A 13,595-nucleotide genomic window follows, 5' to 3' on the forward strand; every position below is an offset into this window, starting at 1 on the left:
GCCAGCTCCTCCACAAATTTGCTCAGAGATTGTTCCAGACCTTCAACATTTGCTTCAAACTCACCTTACAACTCACGTTAACCCAGTCCTAACCAACTCTTCCATCATTAAGGAAAGCAGAGCTGACCAGACCTGGTGCCCCCCAACTCCCCCTGCTCAAACTGACAGTACATATACCTGCCCAGCCCTTCCACCAGCCGAACACAGAGATTCTTTCTTCTTTCCCTTCCCCCAGTATTTGATTTCACGTTTGCTAGGAAGTTAATTAATTAAATATTCTCTCATTCTTTTAGTTTTTTATCCTGTCTCTGCCTCTTGGTTATTTTCCATCAGTCCATGCTTACATTCAAATAACCATTAACCTGGTGGATGCCTTCCTGTGACGGTGCGTACCCTCAGAACAACGACCTGATTTTCTCCTCTCCTGCTCAGTCTAACTTCCTAGAAGATTTATCTGTATCCACTCTCTCCCCTCCCTGAAAAGGCATTTTTACACAATTAGGAATGGTGAGAAACATTAATATAGAATCTACAGGAAGACATACAGGCAGAAAAACTTCATGGGGAAAACATTGGAAAGATAATAACTATATACCTACAAACACTCACACTGGAAAACAAGAAACATGTCAGATTGATTCAGAATCGCACATTAATAGTCTCTATACACAGAATAGAGGTTAAAGTAGGAGGCTTGGTTTATCTAGAAACAGATGCAATAGCTAAAATAAATGCTCAGTATTCACAATAAAGCTCTAGAGAATAAAGAATATAGAACAAAACAAAACAAACATAAAGCAAACAAAACAAGGTGGGAAGAATTTGACCTTTGATGGACAGTTCTTATTCTGTGAATTGAGTATTGATTCACTGAAAATACCAGAAAATATTTTTAAAATGTTCCTGCTACTAGCTGTGTGACAGGAAAATCTTCCTAAATTATCTGAATCTTTTTTGTCTTAAATTTAAAAAAAATCTCCTTCAAGGGTAAGTTCTCAGGGATACATAGAACATATATATCATGTACTGTCAGGAAGCATCACTCAGAGTTAATTCTTACTGTAGTTTAATGACGGAGAGTGAAAAGAAAAAATCAGAAATCTCATACCTTTCAAAACTAATCTGGCAAAAAAAAACCCTTTGCATTTAATACAGAGTGTAGCAGACTTTTTCTGTAAGGAGCCAGTTAGAAATATTTTTGGTTTTGAAGGCTATATGGCCGGTCATAATTATACTATTCTGCCATTGTAGGACAAGAGCAGCCAATGTGTATATGAACAGGCATGGCTGTGTTCCAATAAAACTTTAATTTACAAACCAGGCCAGGGGCCATATTTGGCCTGCAGGCTATAGTTTTCAAACCTCTGATTTAGTAGATTAGAAGGTACAAATGTGATTCAGACTTTTTGCAAGAGAAATTCTTACATTCTCTTTCTTTTGGTTTAATAAAACTTAGCATCCTATTGGTAATTTTTTTTCAGATAGGTTACTGCCCGTAGTTTGGAAATAAAGTCACATGCTCTTTCAGTATATTTCTAGAGAGAATCATGAGTTTAAGTGACTCCTATAAAAATCAGTTGTCTCACCTAGAGGGGTGGGATAAGGAGGGTGGGAGGGAGGGTGACAAAAGAGGGAAGAGTTATGGGAACATATGTATATGTATAACTGATTCACTTTGTTGTAAAAGAGAAACTAACACACTATTGTAAAACAGTTATACTCAAATAAAGATGTTAAAAAAAAAAAAATCAGTTGTCTTTTGTTCCAAACGTTGTGTCTACATAAACATTCAAAATGAATGAAAATTAAGGTCATACGTGTTAGGAAAACAGAATTCTGGCTTTGACTGGTCATCACTATTTTTCTCTAGGGAACTAAGAGCTGGAAAGAAAAGGAAAGATAGGCAAATTCCAATAATTCCATAGCTTGGAAAGGCAAATAGTTTATATTGATCAATAGTTTCCAAATTCAATAAGAAACATCCAGCAAACCTTAAGTAAACATCCAGTGATTAACTTAACCTTACGTCATCTACCACAAAGAAACATTAAGTGTGTTATGTATTTTTTTCTGCTTATTTGCCACCAAAAGGAAAAAAAAATAGTAGTTTAAAACTTTTAAACTATTCGCTCATTTTTTTATGTATCATCTTTCATTTAACATTTTGTTTTGTTTTGTTTTTCTCTTATTCTAAGGAAACATTGCTTACCTCTCTGACTCTGGAATTGGAGTCTTGTGCCTCTGACCTATAGCACATATATGTGATGAAACACGTCATTCTTCCAGAGTAAAAAGCAGCCTATAAGGACTAGTTAGCTTTTAATAATTCCCCTTAGGACAATTCTCACATGTTTCCTTCATACAGTTTCCTTCCACTACTCCATTTTTCCAGGAGGAAACCATCCACAATATTTTTTTCCATCTAAATTATTTAGAGGCATTGTCCTTATTATTCCCCACAAAGGACCTTCTAATTAGAATTTGTCACAATGGTTCCCCCTGAAATCTGTCAGATTAAGGATTTCTTCTTTCTCAGAGTGAGAGTCTCGGGCTGACAGACAGTAGAACCACATCCATTGTGCATTTTTATTCCTCTTCGAGCCTGAACATTTAGGTCATCTATTTTTTCTTGTCTCTAGGGCTTTCCTTCTTAACCTCTCAGCAATAACTACATTCATGTTTTCTCTAGTACATGTTACAACATCACATTCCTTGAAATTTAAAGACCTTGAAACTTAAGTTATTACAGAAATCCACATGAGAAAAGGAGGTCAGAGAATTTCCTCATTCAAGTGAATAAATATAAAAATATTTGATATTTATCTAAGGGGATGGAACCCACTAAGAAAGACTAGATGATCCTGAGTCTCTTTTCCTGATAATGACACCAAACTCCTCCTTCTAATAGTAATTTTTGTTTTTAAAGAACTTTAAGGTGTTTGCCCCCTTTTCAGTTGTGTTTTAGGCTAGGGAAGTGGGCCCAAAAGACTTTCATTCCCACAAATACACTCTTTAATGAAAATTTCCCATAGATCTAACTGCTCTCCTTTTGGATCCTGTTTCAGGGGCAGTTTTTAAGGTGTGGTTTGTTCACTTAATTTTCACAAGGTGAAAAATCAACTTGGAATATAGGTTTTATGAATGTAAGTTACATTTTTTTCCATATTTCTTCAATTCATGACTCATCTCTTATTTTCCTTTTATTGACTTCTGTAATCAAACTAGTAGGTAACATTTAAAATATTCATCTAACTACACTTTTCCTAAATATTATTCCTGTTGTTTTTTTTTCTGGGTCAAGCCAGATACAAATACTGGATATGAATAGCTTTTGTGATAACAATAATCATTTCTTCTAACTTTTCAGCTGAGTCACTAAGAAGATTGAAAACTTGAAATCACATGCAAATTTTAGTGGTATAAAACCTATTTAACTGACCACACATTGCTTAAGGACAAAATATAAAATACAAGACCCCTGGACATCAAACGCTTGAAAATTCTAGGGCCAAAATAAGAAGATTCAAGAAGGAGTGTGTATTTTAATGTCTCTGAGGCAATGAGCAAAATTACACTTGCTGTTAAACATACAAATAGATAGTTTGCTTACGTGGGTAAAATGCTTACTCTCAGGAGAGAAGATGAATTTCAGAAAGCATCCTCCGCTTCCCTTTCCTATTACTGTGAGCTTAATATATGGGGAATATTATTCTGGATATGAGAAATCATGCACATCTTTATACAACAGCCACAAGTGTGATCCACTTTTATTACAGGATTATTAGATCAAGATACGAGAACTTGGATTGTGTTTTAAGAAATATATGAATTAATTTTTAAATTGTAGTCTTAGGCTAAAATCCCAGAAATGAACAAAATGATCTAATCCACAGCAAATGTAAAAAACAAAACAAAACAGAAGAAGAAAAGGTTTTAAAGTCAAATTGGGAAAATGTAAATGACAAAAAAAAAAAATCCATCATTTTAAATGAATATCTGACATCTTCATACATTTGAAAAAAATAGCCATACACTCACGTGGAAATTACCAATACTTTAGCCAATTTACCTAAAGTGTGCCTGTCCCAATGCTCATTGAAATATTAGTGGAATAAATGGGCAGAACGCTTCGTGGATTTGTGTCAGCAACCTCCTCTTCACCAAATTAACTCTTAGCTAAGAATCCCCTCCCCCAAGTTCAGTGGTCTGAACTCACTTTTTGTGACAACCGACATCCACGAGCAAAATAAAGAGCATCTCAGAAACGCAGGACGAGCACCGAAACCGCATATTCCGAGGCAAAAAGGAACAAACCTTTGGTGTTTGCTTCCCAGAAGGTGCCATTCCGGAGCTGAAGCTGCACTGCTCTCCTGGTGTTAATTTTCCAGATCCCCGATCTTTCATGTCATAGCTGATCGAATATAAATACGTTTCTATAACTAGATTGCTTGGAACTTGCTCAAGATTGACCTGTGACCTTCATTTATGAAAAATGGATATGCTTGATTTCTCCCCACTGACACTGAGCATATTCAATTAATGCTTACATTATAAAGAATGTGCAAACAACACAAATGGAAATTAAACCCTTTTCACTGTCTGTCCGCGTCTGAGCATTCATAAATTGAGGTAAGTGTGAAAGAGCTGTCCTCAATCAATTTCAGCTCCACTCCCTGACCTGATTAAGCTATGTGTATCAATATACATTCCCTTAATTAAATGTGGTTCGGTGAGCATTAATGGTATTAAAAAGAGAGAGAGAATGGGGCCTAATTTTACTACCCATCATTTTGTTGGGGAAAATAATAGAGAGACTGATGAAGAGGAAAGTTGACAGAAGAAAAAGCTGTTCTGTACATTATCATAATTATCCCCTATGCTAAGTGATTTCAAAGCAAGACACTAAGAATATCACTTGTTTTTGCTCAGGCGTCTCTCATGAGGTCTAAGGATTACAGGAAGACGCAGAGGCACTGCATCCTTCTGAGAAATTCCGTCCTGTTTTTGGTGTGCTCACAATTCATTCCCTGCTTATTTTGACACTGCTGCAAACACTGCTAAGCCTTTTCTGACACTCCACGTAAGCCATACAAGAAAGTGACTTGATACGGTTCAGCTTTCTTCCTAAAGCATTAAAAATAAATGGTCTCTCACTGGGCTGTTAAGCAAGATTCAATGTGCGCCTCTCCTCTCTGATTGCTGTCTCATTTCCTTCTTTCCTGTCTTCTTTGTCCTCTGCAGAGCCAGCAGAATGTCTCCCATGGAAGACGGTCGTTGATGGGACTTTAGCCTGCAGGGACTCCGTGGTTTCCTGGGTGATTCTGAGAGTGGTGGCCCTCTACTGACTGCCGCTTTCATCCTGTGATATGCCGAGAATGTTGCTAATTAAAGGTTCTCACAGGGATAGCTTTTTACTCATTTTACTTCGGAGCCTAAAAGATCAAGAGCTGACAGACTAGAAGACTCACAGATGGACTCAGAGGAAGCACGGGGAGACGAGCAGAATACAACTTCTTGGGCTGGGATTACAGTCATGCCACAGAAGATCTTACTGCAGCACCAGCTGATGTAGCTGCCTGTGGATTACGTTGCCTTTGATACCATTTGCAATAAAGAGCTACCGTGTATGACAGGTAAGTCTTGAAGACTAGGGAAGACTTACAGGGGCGTGAGAATTGATTACATATTAAAGTATTGGCATCAGAAAATGAGCCAGGTTGCCTGTGAATACAAGAAAAATGACAGATACCTGCTTCTCCTAACTCCTGGGAGTTAAGTCCTGAGGTAGAGAATTAGAGTCTAATGAAGCTTTCAGTTTACATCATGAATCTGCTGGCCTTGCTTGATCCTGAATGTTGTTCTGACCAGAAAGACACTTGGGGGCGCAGAGCCAAGCACCTGGTTACTCACCATACATGTCTTTTAAGAAAATGGCCCAGTGCTCCTGGAGCTCCAGAATTAGGTATTTTCTATCCCTTAAGGAAACTCAGAACTAAAGAAAACCCAGATTTTGGGCGAATAGACCAACTGACTTTGGTTAAACTAGTTTTAATTGACTGTGGATGATTTTTATCCCGTTACTTTCTATGTTTCTGATAATGTCAGCTCAGGTGAAGAACACAGGGCATGCAAAGACCATCATCCATAGTCTCTGTCATCCTTGAATCAACTTAGTTCTTTCCAGTATCTTCAGTTTCAAGTTCTCTCTCTCTATTAGTGTTCCTTTCTATCAACTTTTAAATGTGTTCGAATCTCCTCCTACTTAAAGAACAACAAAACCAATACATATCCAAAAGGAAAAGAGGAGGAAGAGAAGAAAATAACCTCTGAGTTGACGTAATGCTGATCTTTCTCCCTTTCGCTGTCTGTAGCCCTCTCCTCCTCTGCTCCACAGCTAAGCTTGTTAAGAGATCTGCCTACAATTGTCCTCTCCACATGATTACATCCCACTCACACCGAAATTTATCTTCTATGTCCACAATTCCACCAAAAGTGTTCTCACCAAATCACCAACAACACTGTGGTTAAATCCAAAAGACACTTTCAGTCTCGATCTTACTCATCCTCAGCAGCATCCAAAACAGTCAGTCTCTCCCTCTAAGCATCTTAACTCCCATGATGCTTCACTCCCCCAGGGTTGGTACCACTCATCTTTGGCCACTCCTCCAACTTCCCTTGCAGGCTTCTTGCCCTGGGCTGCCTCTAGCTATCAGTGTTAATATCTGAGTGTTATCTCCCCCTTTCCACTCCCTGCATCATCTCATACATATCCATGGTTCCAATGATCAATTTTATATTAATGATTCTTAAATCTTTATTACTAGCCCAGATTGCTTTTTTGAGGTCCCAATTTATTTGTCAGAATCCTCACTGGGTATCTGAACTTGGATACCTCACCTGTGCCAAAGTTACACATGTTAGGGAGCAAACATAATTTTTCCTTAAAAATAAACTCTGCTTTCCTGTGGTTGAAATGACCATCAACTCAGTTTTTGCAAACCAAAGCCCTGAGACTCAGTTTTGACTTTCCTCTGTCCTCAACTGCCTACTCACCACCAAGTTCTCTGACTGTGCTTCTCTGAATTGGTCTACTCATCTATATCCTCACTTTAGACTCCTTACATGGGCCAAGACCAATGCCGTTTGCCATTAGCACTACTGAAACTTCCTCCTTTTACACTCTCACTTTTCTGGATGCAGTCTTGCCCAATTTCTACCCTCAGCTGCTCCTCTAAAAGTCCTGCTCGTTTGTGTCACTCCAGGCTTCCTCTTGGCTCTCCTACCTCTCCAACCCGATCTCTGGCCACTTTGCTCTGCTTGGTGCTTTCCGTGCATCATGAATAATTCTTTCACATTTAGGCATTTGGACTCTGCCTAAATGATACTCACCCTATGTGTTGCCAAAGTTATCCCTTCTCATTTTCCGGAATTGTATTTAAATCACACTTTTTTCTAAGAAAATCTTAAAATCTCTGAATCTCCACCACAAACTAATATATTGGCCTTTGTTATATACTGCTATGATTCCTTTAATATTTCTTAGCTTTATTATAAATATTTGCTTTATTGCCTATCAAATTTCTTAAAAGAAAGCAAGATCAGTGATTATTAACAGGCAAAATCATGATTAAGGTTGAATATTAAGAGCTTCTTAAGAAAAACCTCCATTATTATTAATTAAATTGACTCAGAGTGGTCTTTTCAGGAAAAGACTTATCCACGGGGCTTTGGAAAAACAATCAGCAGCAATTGTTTACCATCGTGGATGCCTGAGCCTGCAATACCAGCTTGGGCAAAAAAGAGCCTGGAAAGAAAATTAAAAGAAACATCTGTCAATTGAGCTGTCCACCAAGGGCTTTGAAAAGCTGTGACTATTAGAGTTAATAAAGAATGTCAGAGTATTTCAGGATAAAGATCATTTTATAAAAAATAACTGTATTTGTATACATTAGTGAACAACATGAAAGTAAAATTAGCAAAACGTTCAATTCACAATATATTAAAAAATAGAATACTTGGATAAATTTAACCAAAAAGTTCATACTTGTGCTCTAAAGACTACAAACATGGTTGAATTTAAAGAAAATCTAAATAAATGAAAAGATATCTCATATTCATGAATCAGAAGACATCCTTGTTAAATGGCAACTCTCTCTCAAATTTACCTACAATTCAATATAGTTCCTACTGAATTCCCAGCTTGCTTTTTTCATAGAAGTTGACAAACTAATTCTATATGGTAGTACAATCACCTAGAATAGCTAAAACAATCTCAAAAAAGACAAAATTGGAGGACTCACAATTCTTGATTTCAAAACTTATTGTAAAGAACCTGTGGTCATTGCTCCAGTTCATGAGTATATAATTACAATAAATATACCAAACTGGCGGAAATCCCATATTGACTCCTTGACCTAGGTAGCAAGGAATATTTAGAAGCGTAAGTGGGCACCCCTGGAGCCTCTAAACCTCTCAAAATAATAAATCAAAAGCAATATATTTTAGCCCATCAAAATATGTCTTATTTCAAAAAAGTTTTGCCTAAACTACCTATAGTGGATTATACTGTCAACAGTTGAGATTCCTAACTACTTACAAGCAGCTATCTCTGAGTAGTGGAATTAAAGTAAGATTATTTTATGGTTTTAACTTCTCTTTTAAAATTAATATATGTTCATTGTGTAAGAAAGGTAGTAAAATGTTAATAGTGTTTTCCTAAGTGAGCTTTGGAAAGCCCACTATAGTTGATTAGGGTCCAGTATTGCCTTCTGGGATGGATTCTCTGCATCTTTGATTTCTCCCTTAGAACCTTCCTTTTCTAAGCAAGTAACTGGGTAGTTCTCTTACCCTGCTTCCTACCCGTAGTGGTTTGGGGTCTTTTATGTATTTATAGTAAGACAGCAGGTGGAGCTGGAACAGCTGGGAGCTGGAAAAGCCTCTCTCTCCCTCTGTCTCTCTGTTCAGGAAGTCTCCGGACTTTTCTAAATGGTTTCTCTGAACGAGCATGTTTGGATTATCATGTAGCTGAGTGGGTTCAGAGAAGTCAGACTCCCTACCATGTGATTTTAGGTCACCACAATGAGAATTCCAAACACCAGGGTAAATGTTGCAGCCCCTTTCCTCAGCAATACTACACCATCACTTCTACCATAAGCTATTATTTTAAGTAAGTCATAAGCCCAGATTCAAAGGTAAGTGACATAGACCCCTCCTCTTAATGGAAGGAGGGTCATGGTTACATTGTTGAATAGCTTATGGGATGGGATTTGTTATTGGGTTATTTTTTGAAAGGACAATGTACCACAGAAAGTAACATCATAATATTGATTAACTTTTTATATATGATCTCTCAACAATTCAATTGAATTCAGTAGAGTTTTAAGTGTTATTTAAGTGGAACGTTGCTGTGGCTGTCTCTCAGTATATAACACAATTTTCAGTTCCATATCGGAGAGGGTAAACCCTCCAAATTGGGACCATTTGTAAAACAAAAAGGATGTTTTACACAAATGTAACTTCACATCACATTTCTTGAAGAGATATGTTAGAACCCTTAAAAGCTGGGTTAAGGAAATTAAACTCCAGGATTTTCAGAGATGGAGGTATCTGGAAACATGTCTTGTCAGGTTATTTGCCTAAATTATAATTTAATATCTGCTCCTGTCCCATCAAATGATAGTCAATATTATATCATATCAGTTATTGTCATCTACAATTTAGAATGTCAAAACCTAATTTGGTGAATCTTTGGAGTTAAAGAAAACAACCTAGAAATACTGTGGAAATATAAATAGTTATAGGAAATGTTTAAGGACAGCAAATTCTTAAAAAGAAGCTCACCAAGTAAGATTAGGGGCATAGCAGTTATCCTGTGATAGCTAAGATTATAGGTAGTAGAGAGCATAAGAGACATGTGATTATATTAATATTATTATTTTACTGCCAACTCAAATTTCTTTTACTTTGCTAATGAAATAATTGCTAGATGATGAACTAGTACATATTCTAACTTACTGTTGTTCTTTTTTTGGCGGGGGTGGGGGGGTGCTCGGTCAGAAGTAATTGCCAATGTAATGGGAAGTATCCAGTAATTGATTTCGAAATTTTCTCCTTGCAGAATGCTCACTCTGTCCAAAAGTAGAGAGTAAGGCTTTTCTTGATTAAACAGTTCAGGTTTGACCTTTCTGGCTGGGATTTTATGACTGGTGCTCGCAAGATCTTGCAGCAGCCCAAGGATATACATAGTTTGTTCATGCTGGAACCGCCTTATAATATGCTGAGGGAATTACCAGCCTATAATGAAATGTAAATTAATTCCACATTCTTTGAGGTTCAAATAAAGTTCAGTGAGAAAGACTTCTCAGTACTTGTTATACTGAAATAAGCCTCACTCCATCATATAGATTCATAAATTTTCTACAATTTTTCACTATTTAAAATAAATAACACTCCCACTCTCTCCCAAGTGGTTATGGGCTTAAGACACATTCCCCAAATAAACTCAGATGACAAACAAAATCAATAATCCAATAAGGCTGGAGGAGTGCCAGTGCACTCCAGTTTCTTTTGGGGCCTGTTTCCTGTTTGGTTTCTATAATCATTCAAGGTGTTTCCTTTAAGTTATGAAGCTCCACCGGCTGATAGCCTTGCTAATCCATTACCAGTCACCCTCTCTGTATGCTTGGTTCACTCTGAGAGTAGATCAGAGCAACCCAGCTGACATTCAAGGATGTAGGTAGCCCTTGTCTTAATCATTCTTATGCACGGCACTGATGCTGGTGGGAAATGTGGTAGAGAAAACATTTTAAATACAAACCTGTCAGGTATGAAACAGATGGACGGTAAAGAAACGTAGGCAGTCTCTCGGTGTTAAAATTATCCTTCCTCCTCCAAACCAAGTGATTTTAACATTCTTATGATTCTTATTTCTTTCATCTCCTCGTCTATCTCTTTTGGGGAAAACCCACACACGTGTGTCTTCAGAAAATCCACCCAGAGTTCTCCTAAAGATACACTTTTCCCTATTTAAGTTTGATGAAATCAACCTCTTTTGTAATATTCAGTTATTTTAGACCTATGGCTTCATTCCTCTGAGGAACAGAGAATGAAAGGAACTCAATTTGTACAGGATATTAAAACTACACGTCTATGAATCGAACGCTTTAAGTATTGTGCGTGAACAGTGTGATTTTAAGAATATATAGCTGCTGGACCATACCTGCCTCCATAAACATCATACTCAGACCTTAATTTACAAAGCTAAAGGGAATTCAGAAAAATTTAATGGAGCTCAAATAAAAGAAGTGCTACACATTTTAAAAGATAACAAAATCAGCATCTTTTTAGAAAAAATCTGAGTTTCGTGAATGGGTACTTATGAGGGATCCAGATGCACCAAAATGGCAATCTGTTATTACTTGAGCACATTTCCCTGATGTCTTTCTGAGCAGAAAGATACATGCAGAAAGTAACTCTTTAGACTTTCATTTGAATCACCATGAGATGCATATTTGAGACTGCTTATTTTTGTTTCAGTTGTGATTTAGTTTTGCTTTTGAAATGTAAGCAAACAGTCATTGAATAAAATGAGTGATTTGGTGTCCAGCTATCTAACATGTACCCATAGTCAAACTTAGATGCCTTTTGTTGTTTGTACTTTAATAGCACTTCAAACACTGTTCCAGGAAAACAGAACCAATAGGAGATGATAGATAGATAGATAGATGATAGACAGACAGATAGATAGATTGATAGATAGATAGATGGATAGATAGATGGATGAAGGATAGACAGAGATATATGATGAGGGATTGGCTCATGCAATATGTAGGCTGAGAAGTCCCATCGTTTCTTGACTGCCAGCTGGAGGCCCAGGAAAGCCAGTGGTGTGGTTTCCGTCCAAGCCCAAAGACCTGAGACCAAGGATGCTGATGATGTATGTCCCAGTCTGAGTCCAAAGGTCTGAGGACCAGGAGCACCAATGTCCCAGGGCAGGAGAAGACTGATGTCTCAGCTGAAGCAGAGAGAACAAATTGGTCCTTCCTCCATCTTTTGTTTTTGTTCAAGCCCTCAGTGGCTTGGATGTTGACAACCCACTTGGTGAGGGCGATCTTTACTGACCCTATAGATTTAAATGCTAATCTCTTCCCAAAGCACTGTCACAGACACAACTAGAGAAGATATTTGACCAGCTCTCCGGGCATCCCTTGACCCAGTGAAGATGATCCATGAAAGTGACCATCCCAGTACCTGGTCTTTCTCTATTTATTCCACTGTTTTAAACACAGGAACAGGCAAACTCTAGACACTAAAATGCACCTGGACAGGACCTATGTATTCAACTATTCACTCATCCCACTGTGCTTAGCACAGTAATAGCAAATTCCAAACCATAACGTTTACCCGAGTGAGTCCAACCATCGTTCAGCCATTGACATGAATGTGTTGACACAAAGTATTTTCCTCAAATCAATCAATTTTTTTTCTTGCATTCTTTAAAGAATTAAAGTGTTTTGCTTACATATCTATCAAGGTGGTTTTCTGTCCTCCAAATCTCTCTTCCTGTCCAACAATCACATGCTATAATGATTAGCACAATGACAGTTATTTTGCTGCTCAAAGACATACAATGACTCACTACTGCCTGTAATAATATTATAGAAATACTCAGCCTGGCTCTGAGTTGTTCTGCTATGTGCATCTCTAAACTTTTTCTTTTTACTTATTATCCATTACTTTTTTTTTTTTTGGCCACTCCATGCAGCATGCGAGATCTTAGTTCTCCAACCAGAAAGTGAACCCATGCCCCAGCATTGGGAACATGGAGTCTTAAGCACTGGACTGTCAGGGAAATCCTTATTATCCATTACTTTAAACTTATTACCTGTATTATTATTATCATCCTGCACTTACTGAGAAAATTACCAACCTGATTAGTGAACATATGAGCTCACAGTCAATAGGGGATAGAGATATGTGAATAGATACTTCTAATACAATGAAATGGGCACGAACATAGAGGAAAAAGTCACATGAGAGCATTAAGAATGAGAAAACCTAGATGAGTAGAGGGTAAGTTCCCAGAGGACACATATCAGATGAGCTGTTGACAATGAGTAGGAGTTTATCAAACAGATAAGGAGCAAAAGGGTTTTTAAGAAGGAAAGAAATAGTGAGCAAAATTTGGAAGCATTAAGCCATATGCCAAGTTCAGGGAATGATCCATAGCATGACTATAGATTAGTGTGTGTCCAGGAAAGGAGTGGTCAGAAATAAGCCTGTGGAAGAACATTACAACCAGACAGGAATCTCATGTTGGGAACCATCAAAGGTCCTCAAATTGAGGAATTTCATGGTCTGATTTGTATATTATAAAATAAAGCAGTAAGTAGAATAGAAGATTGTCCAGAAAAAGTACTAACTAAAAGTAGAGATTCTAGTTAAAAGGGATTGAAATCACTTTTTTTTTTGCCTCTATGAGAGAGGTAATAACTGGAGTGGCTGGTTTACTAGAGAAGAGGAAAATATCCTGAGATAATTCTGAAATATTTTTATGGGACTCGATGGCTACTCAGATATGACACCTGAGAAAGAAT

General features: G+C 37.5%; 1 long non-coding RNA gene across 3 annotated transcripts in view; it reads left to right on the forward strand.

The window, feature by feature from the left end:
• The first annotated feature begins 4,881 nt into the window (after window positions 1–4,881).
• LOC136792433 (uncharacterized) overlaps window positions 4,882–13,595 on the forward strand; it is a 44,699-nt gene continuing 35,985 nt past the window's right edge. For 2 of the 3 annotated variants that reach the window (XR_010836222.1, XR_010836224.1), the window contains exon 1: window positions 5,080–5,633. This is a non-coding gene — a long non-coding RNA (uncharacterized lncRNA). Of the gene's footprint in view, window positions 5,634–13,595 lie in introns of all 3 variants that reach the window. The other variant, XR_010836223.1, reaches the window with a different exon arrangement.

The sequence above is a fragment of the Kogia breviceps genome, chromosome 13, assembly GCF_026419965.1.
Source record: "Kogia breviceps isolate mKogBre1 chromosome 13, mKogBre1 haplotype 1, whole genome shotgun sequence".
Classification (NCBI taxonomy): domain Eukaryota; kingdom Metazoa; phylum Chordata; class Mammalia; order Artiodactyla; family Physeteridae; genus Kogia; species Kogia breviceps.